Source organism: Capricornis sumatraensis, chromosome 4 (assembly GCF_032405125.1).
Source record: "Capricornis sumatraensis isolate serow.1 chromosome 4, serow.2, whole genome shotgun sequence".
In the NCBI taxonomy this organism is placed as follows: domain Eukaryota; kingdom Metazoa; phylum Chordata; class Mammalia; order Artiodactyla; family Bovidae; genus Capricornis; species Capricornis sumatraensis.
The window spans coordinates 6,170,689-6,186,132 of record NC_091072.1 but is presented as its reverse complement, the minus strand read 5'-3'; the positions used below and the strand labels follow the sequence as shown (position 1 = coordinate 6,186,132).

Genomic DNA, 15,444 nt, shown 5'->3' with positions numbered 1-15,444 from the left:
AGGACCTATGATATCAGCAATAAAAATCACAGCTTTTTTTTTCTCATCACAACACAGTTATTTCAGAAATCCTGAAATATGATTTATGCACATCATAACTTTATGGTAGTTAATTCTTCATGACTATAGCACCTCATGGGCTTCCCAAGTGGCGCTAGTGGTGAAGAACCCACTTGCCAGTGCAGGAGACTTAAGAGATGTGGGTTAGATCCCTGGGTCGGAAAGATCCCCTGGAGAAAAGCACGATGACACATTCCAGTTTTCTCGCCTGGAGAATGTCATGGACAGAGGAGCCTGGCGGGCAACACTCCACAGGGCTACAAAGAGTCGGGCACGCCTGAAGTGACTCAGCATGCACACGTGCATAGCACCTCATAACACAGAGGCAACTCTTGGTCAGTTTCTAATCTGGTCATTGTGGATAAGGTGCATTCTCTACCTGGCGATCCAGTCACAGAACATGGTTTATGGTCTTACCTGTCTACACTTGCTTGTCCTTCATGGATGCATGGGAAGAAATCAGCTATTTAAATTATTTGTTAGAGTTTTGCAAAAATGAGAATTTGTAACTCTTTATAAGTTAGCATTGTTTCTTGAAATATGATAGGTGAATCAGCTACAAGTCTTTACCAGGCAAATTCAAACACATCTGATGGTTAAGCTAACTATTAAAGTGTGTTATTTAAAGTAATTTTTAAAATATGGTGACAGATTGGGCAGCAATACAGACCATGCATAAGGTTGTAAGTTCTGTGAAAATCAGTGTGTTTCTGTATTTTTTTGTTCTTAGTAATTCTAAATACCTTTTACATTTTGACTTTTTTTTACATTTTATTTAAACAAATAAAATTATTAATGTTAACATTAATATTTATTAATATTTTAAATTTTATTTAAACAAAATAAAATGTAAAAAAAAAAATAGTAAGTGATACATAGCTTTCACTAGACAGCCAAAAGAATACATAGCAGGAAAAAAAGTTAAAACCCCCTTAACCAGGACTTACAGGACTCCAATACCCATGTGTTTTTAATTCAGGGCACCTGCTTCTGGTAGAATCCACAGTGTTACCTAGCGCCCATCAGGATCATCCTCACACTGCCTTCTCGGCCCACAAATGAGTAGCAGGAAGTCTCTCTGTATTTCAGTCCCTATTCCTGCCAATACACAGCAAAGGCAGAGAAAGGAACGTGGCTGTTTACAGAAGCGATGCTGCACAGCTTCACCTGAGAAGGCCCTGGAAGCTGACGATGACTGAGAGATTATGGAACCTGTGGAGCAAACAGTAACTTCCTAGTAATTCAGTGAAATGCCATTAATCGTTCTTAGAAACCAGCTGGCTCTTCCACCCTCAATATGAAAAGTGAATTAAAATTTTACCTGTTATTTCTGAAGCTACTTCCCTTCATCGGTTGAGTACAACATGAATGTATATTTAGAAGCCGTACAGCACCTTCCAATTCAAAAGAAAGTTGAGTGGGACTTCCACAGTCAAACCAGGCTGGGCAGAAGAAAGTGATGCATGCTGGAAACCCACATTTCTCAGCTCTGTTGTCCCAACATTTAGAAACACCCCTGGCTTAAAAACGATGGTGTTGCTTTTAGAAATTTTATTCTTCTTTTTTTTTAAGCACCAAAAACAAGATTCAGCCTACAATTTAACATTGTCAATACATACTCTTCATTACACAACTGACACGCCAACTGTTACCTAAGCACGTCAGACTCTTCAAATCCCACACCCACACATTGTGAACTCATCTGCACCCAGATACGAATAAAGATGAAGAGCATCTTGAGGAGCCAGCATCTCCATTCTCAAATGGCAAAAGCCGTGGAGCAAAGTCCTCCTAGCACCTGAGGGAATCTCTCGGAGGAACAAGAAAGACCCCAAGAGCCACTGTGTTCTCAGAAGAAATTCACGTCCTTCTATGACAATCTGCCCACTGGGTATTTAAAGTGAAAAAGGACCTTGGAGGTCCTTTCCAATTTCGAGGTCCTAAGATTCTCCTATAAAGAAATGATCTTTCTTTGTTACTTGACTAAACTAAAGGTAATGATGTTTTGGTAGGTCAGCAGCTTAGCTCAGCATTTTCTTATGGATAATCGGTCCAGGAGACCTTATGTGGGGTGAACAAGGAAACAACTCAGACTACTCACAGCTTCTTCTCTACAAGAATTATTTTTCCTTCATCTCCAAAACCACAATTGCAGGAAATTTCCAACACTCAAATGACCTGTTTTCCAAATGTTCGTTTATCAACTGAACGTTTCCCACTTCATTCATCAGTGTTCATTCATTCTTTCATTCGACAAGAAGTTACTGCGTGCCTACTAAGCGCCACGCTGGCAGTGAGCAGGAGATACCATGCTATGAAGAAGGCACATCTTTTCCCAGAGATGTTTCACAAAGTGGCTAGGTACCAGGCTAATCTATAGCAACTTCCTACCATAGACTGGGTGCAACAGGAATTTTGTTTCTCCCAGTTTTAGTGACTGGAAGTCCAAGGTCACATGCCAGCATGGGCAGTGTCTGGTGAGGGCCCTCTCCTTGGGTCACAGAAGACCCTGTTCTTCCTGTATGCTCGCGTGGCCCTTCCTGGGTGTATGCCCATGGAAAGAGAGGAAGCGAACTCTCACTGTCTGGCCCCATCCTCCTGACCTCTCGCAACCTTAATCACCACCCAGAGGTCCCATCTCCAAACAACATCACATTAGGGGTTGTGGCTCCAACATCTCCTTCACAGTAAATATGCTATTTGACCCATAATGTTAATTTCTACAGACCTAAGTGTTTCGTAGGGCTTCCCAGGTGACGCTGGTGGTAAAGAACCTGCTTGCCCATGCAGGAGATGTAAGAGATGCGGGTTCGACCCCTGGGTGGGCAAGATCCCCTGAGGAAGAAATGCTGCTGCTGCTGCTGCTAAGTCGCTTCAGTCGTGTCCGACTCTGTGCGACCCCATAGATGGCAGCCCACCAGGCTCTGCCGTCCCTGGGATTCTCCAGGCAAGAACACTGGAGTGGGTTGCCATTGCCTTCTCCAATGCATGAGAGTGAAAAGTGAAAGGGAAGTCGCTCAGTCGTGTCCGACTCTTGGCGACCCCATGGACTGCCGCCCACCAGGCTCCTCCGTCTATGGGATTTTCCAGGCAAGAGTACTGGAGTGGGGTGCCATTGCCTTCTCCAGAAGAAATGGCGACCCACTCCAATATTCCTGCCTGGAAAATCCCATGGACAGAGGAGCCTGGCAGGCGGCAGTCCATGGGGTCACAAAGATTCGGACACACTGAAGCGACTTAGCATGCACGCACGCATGCAAGGGTTTCATATCCACCTCAGAAGAGTAAGCCCTTGGCCTCCCGCAGAGGTTGGTGAGGAACAGGCACCGACAGGGGGTGAGAGCCACAGTAGCATCAGACACCTCAGTCCTGAGGGCCCAGGTGGCTAAGAGCTTGGAGACTGAGGCAGACCAAGGCACAGGTCAGCTCCTGGAGCGGAGGTGGCAGTGTTCTGCAGTGGGGCCAGAATCTAGCTCTGATACAATTTTCAAAGACAGCTGTCCTGACTTCAGGGCCCACCTGCAACTCTGAAGTGTCTCCTGATCAAGTTCAATTAGGAAGTGCCACGAAATTGAATATAGATAACACAAATTCAGAGTAACAACAGGATTCAAGGCATATAATCAGCCTGAAAAGAAAGTGTTAGTTGCTCAGTCGTGTCCGACTCTTTGCGACCCCATGGAGTGTAGCCCACCAGGCTCCTCTGTCCATGGAATTCTCCAGGCAAGAATACTGGAGTGGGCTGCCATGCCCTCCTCCATGGGATCTTCCTGACCCAGGGATAGAACCTGGGGCTTCTGCATTGCAGGCAGATTCTTTACCATCTGGGACCACCAGGAAAGCCAGTTTTCACAAAGCTGCAGTGACAGAGTGCTTTTCACCAGGCCTGATGAAGTAGGCTGGGGGCCTGTCCACCTCTCTACTGTACAGAAGCCAGCATCCACCAAGCTCCCTCAGCTAGAAATAATTCTACTCTCCTCTTTAGGTATGATCATTTCCGTAAAAGCCTGCATTGTCAAAGCCAACCTGGAATGGAAAGGACTCGAAAGAGAGGAAACGGCACACGTGTAAGTGCAGATCCTGGCATGACCCCGACTGACACCTCGCAGGGCTGACTGCACCTCGAAGGAACAGTCACCACACACGGTGTGCAGGCCGCGTGCCCCCTCTTCCCCACACTCTTGAATCCAAGCAGAAGCAATGAATAGCTCTCAGCTGGATCTGTGACATCCAGCCTTTCCAAATGGCATGTCAAGCTCCTTGCGAAGTTTTTAACAGAATGAAGGAGAAAAAACACTCCTACATTTCTCTTCCCCCATCGATCGTTAAAATTAAAAAGGCAGGTGAGGATACCCAGGAAGCTCTGGATGAATGAGATGGGATCAGGCTTGGGGGTACTGAGGGCGGGGCTCTGCCCACAGCACGCAGGGCCCCAGGCCCAACTCTAACCCGTGTCTGGTACTTTGCAAGGGCTTTTATCTCTGTAGTCCAAAAGGTTTCTCACTGCAAGGCCAGTAGGACAAGAAGCAGCAGAGCCACGTGGCAGAAAACCAGAGCTCCGAGACCTTGAGGGTCTCTCACCTGTGGCCACATAGCAACTGTCGGTGTTAGCCACTCAGTCCTGTCGGACTCCTTGCAACCCCGTAGACTCTAGCCCTCTAGGCTCCTCTGTCCGTGGAACTATCCAGGCCTGAATACTGGAGTGAAGCGCCATTCCCTTCCCCAGGGGGTCTTCCCGACCCAGGGATTGAACCCGGGTCTCCTGCACTGACGGCAGACTCTTTACCAGCTGACCAGGTATGTGACTGTCAGAACCACATTCAAAATTGGGTCCAGTGTTCAACTGCAACCTTCTGGGGGCACAGTTTGGGGATCTGGAGTCACCATCTCTTACAGGAGATTGGATACAGGCTCTGGATATGCTTTGCTTTGTTTATTTTGCTTATGTTTTAAATTGAATTAGTTCTGCCATTAAACATTAGGAGCTTTAGCATGTGAATCCAGAAGTCTGACTTTTTTTGGAAAATCCAAAGCTTAGACCTGTGCTGCTGCGGCAACAGGAAGGCAGGGCTAAGAGGAGACCTCGAGGCACTCCGCCCATAACCCAGATATGATCAAAGCCCTACTCATCCCACCGGCTCACGCTCAGCCGCACAAAGCCTCACACACCGTGCTGCTCTCTCTTCGGCGCCTCTGGTCACGGGACCCTCCTTCTCCTGAGAGGCCGCCACCTGTCTTGCCAGTTACACGGGTTTTTATCATGTCCTTTTTAGATTCGCTTCAAATGCCCCTGGCTCCGTAAAGTCCATTCCGATATGCCTGGAAGAGCTAACCAGGCTTTGTTTAAGTCTCTCCGACAGTTTCCTGTGCTTGTTTTATTGGACCATACGTGCACTATTCAGTCCTGGGGTGCAGAGTAAGCAATCCCCAAGGTGGTGGTCGACACTAAAATCAAAGACTTACCATGCATCAGAGACTATTCAAGGTGCCTTATGCATACTAACTCACTTTAGCCTCACGATGACCGGTTATACCCATTTGACATAGAGCAAACTGGGGTGTGTTAAATGTTAAAAGTTAGGACAGCCTCCCAGATTTCCTGACTCAACCGTTAAGTGGCAGAAGAGGCAAGAGAATGGAGTCTGGCAACCTCTGGATGAGAAGATGGATTGGATGGACACTTAGATAGAAGGAAGGGAGGGAAAGAAGAAGGGAAAGCAAGAGAGAAGGAAAGAAAGACAGATGAGCTGTCAGGAGTTGGTAACAGCAGATGGAGACGTTTTCGTGGCAGGAACTGTAGTCTTTGGGTGGGGGCAGGGGCGTGGTGTGAGCTAGTCATTTTTAACAGTAGACGCTCTGGGAAGACTGCCCTGCTTTAGAATGGCAGTCAGTTTCTGGGGTGTAGCTGGCTGACCACAGCTGACGGCAAGCTACCGTATGACCCCACCCAGTGCAGAGCTTGGGAGAAGAGGTGTGAAGCCTAACGCACTTACTATCTAGTACTAAGTAGTAGGGGCACACCAGCTTGAATGCCTCAGGGTGCAGAAATGGAAAATGCCAGCTGAAGACACAGGCAGGTGAGGGAGGCCCCACAGAGGGGGTTTTTCCTCTAGAGGCAACCCGGAGCACCTGAGCCGTTTTCAGCAGGGAAAGATGTGACTCCACGGTTATGAAGGGTTAGACGCAGATGAGCACACACTTCAGGAGCTCCTCCTCTGTCTCTCCTGAGCGATGACTCTTGTTTCGAGAACAGTTATCAACCGTCCCACTCCTTCCCGGCTCCGTCCCTGTCCCTGCCGGCTTCCTCTCCTCCATCCCCTCACTCCAGTCGCAGCCCCTCGGGGTGGTGGGGAGTCTTCACCTGTCACTGCTGGATCTGTGCTACCTAAGGAAGGCGGTGCAGAGCAGTGAGCCAGAACCATCTTACAGAGGGAGCCTGGTCTGGGGAGTATAAACGACACAGTGCAGACCGCAGTGCTGGAAGGGGCTTTAGAAACCAGCTGGCTCCCAAACACCCTCTCACCAAGGAAGGAGAGCAGCCCAAAGACCCCGAGCTGGTAAGGTCCAAAGCTGGACCGAGAGCCAGCTGCCGCGCTCCTGGTCTAATACTCTGCTGCTGCTGAGTCACTTCAGTCGTGTCCGACTCTGTGCGACCCCATAGATGGCAGCCCACCAGGCTCCGCCATCCCTGGGATTCTCCAGGCAAGAACACTGGAGTGGGTTGCCACTTCCTTCTCCAATGCAGGAAAGTGAAAAGCGAAAGTGAAGTCGCTCAGTTGTGTCCGACTCTTCGGGACCCCATGGACTGCAGCCTACCAGGCTCCTCTGTCCATGGGATTTTCCAGGCAAGAACACTGGAGTGGGTTGCCATTTCCTTCTCCAGTGCAGGAAAGTGAAAAGTGCAAGTGAAGTCGCTCAGTCGTGTCCGACTCTTCGGGACCCCATGGACTGCAGCCTACCAGGCTCCTCTGCAGCCTACCAGGACTGGAGTGGGGTGCCATTGCCTTCTCCTATCTAATAATCCACATGCACATAAAGACGATGTTTCTGAGATGCTGTGTACCCCCTGCAGAGTCAAAAGTTTTCTTAGAAGAGTCTTTTTTTTTTTTCTACCGAGCTGGTTCCACTTCACCAGCTGAACAGACAGACACAAGGCAATCTCCAGAAGCAGGGACCTGCTGTCACTTCCCCCAGCACAGGACAACACGAGCCATCTGCTCAGGGAACACACTGTGACCTCGGTCCACCTCCCTCACTCGAGGTCTTATGATCCAGCCTAAGAACTCTCCAGGTCCTGGCCTCTTCCCACGGGGCCTCCCTCCACCTTCCTGCACTGAGGCCATTTCCTGGTAAGTAGGATGGGCAGGGACAGGAAGTGAACCTTGCAAAGCCATTGTGGCAGCTCTGCTTTGGAAAAAAAAAAAAGAAGATTGTTGGAGAAGGTGAAACTTTCTGCTGAATTGCACCGTAGTCTAATAATTCAGCCTCGCTTCAAGTGAAATTGGCCAAGGCTTCAGGACATCTGGCCAAGGCAGCAATTGGGAACTGAAATGCAGGCCAGCGTTCACCCAGCCAGGACCCAGAGGCTGCAGCTATTCCAAGGAAGCCCACTGTCCAGTCCTTACAAAGGCTTCCTCCAGCCTGGCTGCGGCCTGCCTCGGGCTTCTTCCAGCTAGAGTTGTTCTCCACTGCCCAAAGCCCATCAGTAGCCACCACCGTGACCCCTGGGAATAGGGCAGATAATGACAATCCCTTGGGCCAGAGAAGGGAAAACTGATCTGGGAAGAGAGACCCTGGGGAGGTGATGGCAGCTGAAAGAAAGAAAAGAAAGAAAGAAAGTGAAGCTGCTCAATCGTGTCTGACTCTTTGTAACCCCATGGACTGTAGCCCACCAGGCTCCTCTGTCCATGTGATTCTCCAGGCAAGAGAACTGGAGTAGGTTGCCATTTCCTTCTCCAGGGGATCTTCCCAACCCAGGGATCGAACCCGGGTCCCCCACGTTGCAGGCAGACACTTTACCATCTGAGCCACCAGGGAAGTGGTGGATAGCAGAGGAGGGACCTTCTGTTACCATTTGCCCAGGCCCATCCCAATTCACACCCACTTTGTACAGCAACAACTAGGCTCCCTTTCATTCTCGAAAGTACCTGATTGTCCGTGGTCACCCTAGCCACAGACCTCTCCAAGGCATCTATCAACAGAATTCCAAGAATCCATGAATAGGACAACAGTCATGAATGTGCTTCCCAACAACAAGCTACAATGCAGCATTTCATTCTCTTATAAATGCAGGCCACAAACTTTAGGCGGAGTACGCTTACCAGCGATGCTGTCACCCAAACATACTAATGGGACGTTTTCCTATCATGGTTCAGGCCTGCAGTTTCCCAAGGCAGCATCACGCTCACCCAATTATTGGTCTATGTCCGATCTTGTTACACTGACGCTAGTAGGTCACAGTGGTTTATGTAGCATGAAAAATGGTCTCAATAAGATTTGTGTTATAATCTTACGTATTGCAATGTGTACGTTGAAATGCATCATTCTAGGGTCCCTATACTTGTCAGACCGCCAAAGGGCACCATGGCATAAATAAGATTAAGAGGCTTTGACCTGGTGTTGCAGAAGCCACCTTCGCCAAGGACAGAGGACATGGGAAAGAAATTCTGACCTCTGGGTGAGCTCTCAGCCTGCCACTAAGTTGATCCAGACCTTGAGGAATTACGCAGGAGCACCCTGACAGCTTGCGCACCTCCTCTCCAGGCCTTGAGCATTCCCATTAGCTTTCTTCATCTTCTCTTATTTTTATGCCTTTCTTTATCCGTCGGGTTTGGCTTAAATCAAGTATCTGTTCATCTTCCTCTGCTGATCGCTGGGCCCTCTTCCTTTGGGTGGTCCATTTCCCCTGACGCTTGCCCCCTCCCACCCCCGTTTTCTCCTACCCCCGCCTCCAATGCTTCTCCAGAACCTCTCTCCTGGGCCTCCTGACCCAGCGGGCCCTCAGCCTTCCTTTCTTCATAGGTTTTGTAGCAGGTGATTTGTGCACCAAGGGTCTGCCTACTATCTTTCACTGGGGCAGGGTATTCACTCTGTTGATAGGAAATGCTTTTGAGAAGCAACTCAAAAACAGACTGCCCACCCAAATAAATGAGTCTGAAACACTCCACGGCAGGAGATGCTATAACTCTGACAACCCAAGCTTAAATGTACTCTGTAGAAAGGATGGCAAGCATTCCTGCTTGATAATCCCTCATGACCAGATGTCTAGGGAAGGTCAGCAAGCTGGGGCCAGGATTCCTCGCAGAGCATAAATTCCCAGTGTAGCCACACAAAGGATCCTGCTTAGTCACTGCTACCCGGGTGAGCCCTCTGTATGCAGGCCTATACAAGCACTGCTTTTCTAGATCAGGACTGAGGGCAGACTCGAGGAGAAGTCAGTGTGACTTAAGGACCTTTGTGCTATAGCTCTGGACAAATATACAAGGGCCCTGGTGCCTTCTTCCTCCTCCCACCAGGGGAAATTTGTATCCTGAAACAGCCATCTCCCCCAGCAAGGGACTGACTTATATGCAGACTGAAAAGTCTATCAATGATCTAAAGAAAAGAAGAAGAGGGAAAGAAGGCAGGAAAAAAGAAAGAAGGAACCAATCTAGATTTGTGTTACTCCATGCTTAAAAGTGACTCACAATATTATATTTTTTTATTTTTTATATTTATTCCCATTTTACTTCTACTAAAAGGCACAAATCCTTTTTCAAACACTGTCTCCAATCCTTTTTTCAAAAACCTGTCCCTGGACAAGTATTAATATAAAAAGCAGCTCAGAGAGTTTAGGAGAAATTGAAACCATAAATTTTATAATATCTGTTAATTTATCCTCCAAAAGAAAAAAGTCTTTATCAGAGTGGTTCTTTTTCTGTACATGCATGCATGCTAAGTCACTTCAGTCGTGTCCAACTCTGTAGCCCACCAGGCTCTTCTGTCCATGGGAGTCTCCAGGTAAGATTACTGGAGTGGGTTGCCATGCCCTCCTCCAGGAGATCTTCCCAACCCAGGGATCGAACCTGCGTCTCTTAAGTCTCCTGCATTGGCAGGTGGGTTCTTTACCACTGGCAACACCTGGGAAGCCCTTTTCAATATTTAATTCATATTTTTTTAAAAAAATTTAAATATTATACAGTCCTTACCCTTAACTTACTCACTTTGGGAAAATATAGTCCAAACTTGTCAGGTATTGAGAAGGCTGCAGACTTCATTCTTACCTCAAATGGCCATTTCATCATGTTGTGATGCATTAATTCACCAAGTTTTTATAAAGCACAGATAGCTATATACCAGTATGTCAGACCTAAGAGCTGCCGTTATGGTTCCCAACCACTTGTAGGATAAAGCTCATCATGCCACAATCTGAAGATAAATCCTGTGGATTATTTAAATCTAGATTAAGATATTATATTTTTATTTAAAATAAAGCCAATGAAGAAATAGCTTCTCAGGTTCTACTTGGCTATATTTTCTTTTCCTTATTTTCCCTCGTCATCACCTTCAAATTCCACAGATCCTTATTATTCGGATTCTCTTGTTAATAAAAACAGGTCAAATTCAGATGCTGTGGTTCTTGATTCTCTTATTTTTAACTATCTCACCAACACTGAGAATTTTAATTCTTACTATGTATTGTGTAAAAATAGTTACTTGTTGTGTTCCAAGTAAAAAGGTTCATGTGTTTCATAACCTCTTCCCAGAGCATGTTGCTCAATAATAATAGTTATTCTGTCAACAAACTTGTGTTTATATGGTTTAAGATAAATATACCCCCAATGAGCTGTCCCTATAGAAGCGCTGTGTGGGCCTCGGGCAGTGAGTGCGTGAGTTAGCAGAGGGGAGGTGGACCACATACGCGGGACAAAGAGACAAGGAACTCCCCTGGCACGCCTGAAAAGCTGGGAACCGGAAACCAGGATGTCCGCCCAGGGGTGAGCAGCGTCTGCCCCCTGTGGTTCCTGAGAGAGACCCCTTCTCTGGGAGGCTGTCGCGCCTGATTTCAATGCCACTGCTCCAACACTGCGGGAATCCAGCTACAGCAGGCGCCCCTCCTTCAGAAGATCACCCTTCTGGGATGATTTGAGGTTCAGGGCGCTCCCTGCGGACATCGCGACATACTTTTCCCTACTTATAGTAAAACCAATATGGGTTTCTAATGAACTCTCTAGAAAGCGAATGCTTCCCTTGAGATAACAGCGGACTCTGGGATTCAGATCAGTCAGACCAGCCCTAAGGGCAGACTGAGGAGGTGGGCAGGAGGGGAGGCCGGAAGGACAGCATCGGACAGGGCCCACCAAAGCCCTCTGTCTCCGAAGCCTCTGTCCATCCCCCCACCCCTGCCTCACCCCCACATGGCCGTCCTTGCTGCCCAAGGGCCTCCATCCTGGCTTGTCACAGCAACAGGGGTGCAAAGCTTGTTCCAGGGGACATAAAAGGCACCAAATCTCCACCATCTGCCTGCAACTCTTACCTCCCCCGCCTCAGTGTGGCTCTGAGAAACAGGCTTTCCCAATTCTCTCTCTGTTTACTTTTTGTTGATTCAGCTCCAGGGGAAGAGCATCTTGATACTGTAGCTGCAGGGGAGAAGACAGGGGATGTTCTTAGGAATCAGAATTCTGTCCTACAAGAACACCGAGGGGCATAAGGAATGCCCAAACTGCAAGAAAAGTCCCCTTCGTTAAAAGGGCTCAGTGAGTGAGACATGGCAAAGAATAATTTTCCATTTCTGAGCCCCAAGTATGTCCACCAGAAAGATGTGGTTTTTGCCTCAAGTTGACAGCAGCCTAAAGTTTAGGATCAGAAATCAGAAATCAATGATCAGAGATCCAAGAGAAATAATACCAAATCGCTTCATAGGACGCAAAAGGATTTTTCCCTCTGAGGTCCGACATTTTCTCTTATTTTCACAAATACCCGCGGGTGGGGGAAGACATACCCACTCCACTGGACAGAAGGACCTGGCTAAAATGACTGAGAATGCCTTTAATTTTCTTTAGAATTACTGAAAAGGCTGCACAGTTCGTCTTTTACCAGAAGACTTACAAATGGTCTACTGCATTTTTGGCAAAAGACATGCATTTGTGGTGGTTTAACCACTCCACAATCGCAGCTTTTTTCTCTTTATGCAGATGGAGGCATTTATGCCAAATTAGCAAAGAGCTCTACTTTTTAAATAAAGTTTTCCCCTAATCAATTTTTCACAAATTAATTTTAAGATGCTGAGAAACAACCACAGTGAACCCAATGCATGCGTGCACCAACATGGGCTATTTCAACCAAGGGTCAGAAGACAGTGGTTCTAGTACTAGCGGTGCTAGAAACACACCAAAATGAGCTTCATCAGGGAATATCCTTCCGCCTCTGGGCTGGGAGGGACAGATCTGAGAAGGCCCTCGCTCTGATACTCTGTGATTCCGTCATGAGAAATAGACTCTTGCAGAATCCAGTGCCTACAATTTGTGTCTCTAGAGCAGACCCTGCTCACACTCATATCCCCCCTTCCATATCTGCTCACTTTTATAAAGGGGCTTCCCAGGTCGCACTTCCCAGTGGTAAAGAACCTGCTTGCCAATGCAGGAGACATAAGAGACACAGGTTCAACCCCTGGGTCCGGAAGATCCCTGGAGGAGGGCATGGCCACCCACTCCAATATTCCTGCCTGGAGAATGCCATGGGCAGAGGAGCCTGGCGGGCTACAGTCCATGGGGTCGCAAAGAGGCAGACATGACTGAAGTGACTTACCACGCACACTCTCCAAAAGAATCAGAAAAGAAGTCCAGTGCCGGTGGCCAACTCCCTAAATCTGCTTCCAGAGCCAGGATCCCACCCTGCCGAGGTGCGCCCCAGGGGACTGATCAGTGTCACAGCCCCAGGAGCCTCACAGGCCAGCATGGCGCTGCCCACATGGCCCCGGATTGAAGTAGAAGACTGGGGCCTCACCCACATCCTGTGGCCAAAGGATCTTTGGGAACAAGTGGGGCTCAAAGCAGGGACACACCAACTGTCCTCCACCCAAGACTAACACGTTCAGCTACTTACTGGCTGGGTGACAAGGAGCGAACCGATTACTTTCTCCACTGCTTGATTTTCAAAATAACTCTCCTCCAGGGTTGTGAGCAGGGTTGTGCCCAGGAGACCGTCAGAGCCTGGCACAGGGGAAAGGCCAGTGTGGACCATTGTCCCTGCTACCTGGCCCCTCAGAAGAGCTCCCCAGCAACCTGCACAAGCACCCTGGTGCGAATTTTAAGTCCTCTGTCAGCAGCTGCCAACGGGACTTTCCTGGTGGTCCAGGGGTGGAGAGTCTGGCTGCCAACATGGGGGACAGGGGTTCTCTCCCTGGTCCAGGAGGATTCCACACGACAGGGAACAACTGAGCCTGGCGCCGCAACTCCTGAAGCCTGAGGGCTCCAGGGACCCGGCACCTTGGGAGGGAAGCCCTGCTCTCCTGCAACTAGGAAAAGCCTGCCCGCCACAAGACCCACAGCAACCAAAGGACATGTTCCGTCTCTTTCTACAAGCAAAGCAAGGGAGCAGAACACAAACCAGGCCATAAGCATCCAGCGAGAAGCAGGTCCTGGGAGTCAAAAGCTCAATGGTGAGCTTGAGCGAGGGACTTAATTCTAGGATCCTACCTGACCAGCCGGGGAATTCGGAAGAGACCAAAGCGGGCCTGTGGGGTGTGGCTTTGGCGCTCAGAAGCTGCACCCCAGCCCCGTCCCAGGGCATTCCCCCCCCCCCACCCCCGACAGCTGCTTGGGGCTCTGGAGCTTGCCTTCCAGAGGCAGGGAGCGCGCGGCCACAGGGGGACTCTGGATGCAAGGGAATGACCCAACTCAGAACTCCTCCCTGAGGAGGAGTCTCTTCCAGAAGGGTCTGCAAAGCCTGGGGCCCAAAAGAGGGGTCTGCGCGGAGCTCTTTCTCCCAGCTCAGATCCAGAAATGTCTGCAGGGGAACCGCAGGGACGAGACGAGGGTCCCCCTCCGCGCCTGCACGTGGGAGAGCTGCTTAGGGACGACCCGAGGGTTTCGGGCGCTCCAGACCCAGGCAACATTCAAACCCTTCTTCTCTGCAGTGGGGAGGAAGCGACCCGGGACCGGAGTCTCAGCCAAAGGCGCCACTTTGAGAGGGGCGTGCACTCCTCAGGAAGGGTTAAACCAGGAGCTGCCAGGCCTTTGATAGCCTAGAGAGTTCCCCAACGGCCTCCGCGGGGCCGCGGGGTGAGGGGGGCTCCCCTTCTTCACAACACTCTAGGGACCCTCCTCCCAGTGGCCTTCCCCACCAGATTGCTGGGATGCCAAAGAGGAAAGGGGCTCGCCTTCCCTCATCCACCAAGACTTCTGAAACAGCCCAGAGGGTCTACCTGGGATCAGAGAGGTGGACCGAGTTCCCTCTGCCCGGGGCCCCGGGTCTGGGAGCCAGGCCTCCCCTCCCCAGAGGCCCGCACCCCCTCGCCCTGCGCCCCGCCTTTCGCCGCATCCCCTCCGGGATCAGTGCTCCAGAGCCGCCCGGGGGGCTCCGGGCTCCCCGGGTCGCTCGCTCCGCCCAGGGGGGAGGCGCGGGAGGCGGGGGAGGGGGCTGGCGCTGCAGCCGCGGCCCCTGCGCCGTCCTCCCACTGCCTGGGACCAGGGTCTCCAAGCCCAGGCGCCGGGGACACTCCCCAAGCAGCACACAAGCCTCCCCCCGGAGTCCCGGAATCCCCTTCCCACCCCGCGGCTGCGGAAACACCCCGAACTCCCAGGCGCCGGGCTGGATGGTGGGCGTGGGCCGGCCGGCCGGGCTGCAGAAGGGGAAAGGTGCAGCCGCGGGTGCTGGGGAACAGGGGACGCGGGGTCCTCCTGGAGCTGGGAAAGCGCTCCCCCCACCCCCGACCACTCAGTCACCGCCCAAGACGCCAACGGACACGGTCTGTTCCACCCGGAGACGGAGATCGCCCCAGTCCAGGCATCCAGAAGCCGGCCTTCCCACGCCCCCCACCCCCGGGCCCAGCATTCGGCGGCTGGGGTCGGCCCCCCGGCGCTTCCCCGGGTACCTGCCCCCTCCCCCAGCCGTATTTACACACCGAGTCGGTGCCCTCCACACTCAGATTCCCAGAAGACGGCTGGGGAGCCGGCCCCTCGCCCACTTGAGCCGAGCTTTTGGTCTCCCCTCAACCCGATCCGTCTCCACCTCCAGCTTCCTCCCACCGCCCCCCCCAACACCCCGCCGGCCACCTTTGCCCCCCCAAAACCACTTACTTCACCCATCCGGATCTGCACTTGCCTTCCCACGGCGCACAGCCGCAAACCACTCCGAGGGTTTCATGACCGAGTTGGGGGTGGCACACGGGAGAACCGACCGACT

General features: G+C 50.6%; 1 protein-coding gene across 1 annotated transcript in view; it reads right to left on the bottom strand.

Annotated features, from left to right (window-relative positions):
* The window catches only part of LRRC3B (leucine rich repeat containing 3B), a 92,755-nt gene extending 77,550 nt beyond the window's left edge, over positions 1-15,205 (bottom strand). The window contains exon 1 of the mRNA XM_068971918.1: positions 15,164-15,205. The gene's annotated coding sequence lies outside the window, so the exon portion shown is untranslated. The remainder of the gene's footprint in view (positions 1-15,163) is intronic.
* Between the last annotated feature and the right edge of the window lie 239 nt (positions 15,206-15,444).